Below are 942 nucleotides of genomic sequence, written 5' to 3'. Positions count from 1 at the left end.
TGTGATCACTGACCTAGAGCCAGACATCCTGGAATGTGAAGCAAGTGGGCCTTAGAAAGCATCACTACAAACAAAGCTAGTGGAGGTGATGGAATTCCAGTTGAGCTATTCCAAATCCTGAAAGATGATGCTGTGAAAGTGCTGCACTCAATATGCCAGCAAATTTGGAAAACTCAGTAGTGGCCACAGGACTGGAAAAGGTCAGTTTTCATTCCAATCCCAAAGAAAGGCAATGCCAAAGAATGCTCAAACTACCGCACAATTGCACTCATCTCACACGCTAGTAAAGCATCTCACATGCTCAAAATTCTCCAAGCCAGGCTTCAGCAATATGTGAACCGTGAACTTCCTGATGTTCAAGCTGGCTTTAGAAAAGGCAGAGGAACCAGAGATCCGCTGGATCATAGAAAAAGCAAGAGAGTTCCAGAAAAACATTTATTTCTGCTTTATTGACTATGCCAAAGCCTTTGACTGTGTGGATCACAATAAACTGTGGAAAATTCTGAAAGAGATGGGAATACCAGACCACCTGACCTGCCTCTTGAGAAATTTGTATGCAGGTCAGGAAGCAACAGTTAGAACTGGACATGGAACAACAGACTGGTTCCAAACAGGAAAAGGAGTTCGTCAAGGCTGATTATTGTCACCCTGTTTATTTAACTTCTATGCAGAGTACATCATGAGAAACGCTGGACTGGAAGAAACACAAGCTGGAATCAAGATTGCCGGGAGAAATATCAATCACCTCAGATATGCAGATGACACCACCCTTATGGCAGAAAGTGAAGAGGAACTCAAAAGCCTCTTGATGAAAGTGAAAGAGGAGAGTGAAAAATTTGGCTTAAAGCTCAACATTCAGAAAACGAAGATCATGGCATCTGGTCCCACCACTTCATGGGAAATAGATGGGGAAACAGTGGAGACAGTGTCAGACTTTATTTT

At 42.9% G+C, this 942-nt stretch overlaps 1 protein-coding gene across 1 annotated transcript in view; it reads left to right on the top strand.

Moving 5' to 3' along the window:
- Positions 1-942, top strand: part of DLX2 (distal-less homeobox 2) — a 109,414-nt gene that overhangs the window by 51,058 nt on the left and 57,414 nt on the right. The window lies entirely within an intron of this gene.

Source organism: Bison bison, unplaced genomic scaffold (genome assembly GCF_000754665.1).
Source record: "Bison bison bison isolate TAMUID 2011002044 unplaced genomic scaffold, Bison_UMD1.0 scf7180017864190, whole genome shotgun sequence".
In the NCBI taxonomy this organism is placed as follows: Eukaryota; Metazoa; Chordata; class Mammalia; order Artiodactyla; family Bovidae; genus Bison; species Bison bison.
Note: the sequence above shows the minus strand (reverse complement) of the source record. Positions and strands in the feature narration are given on the sequence as shown.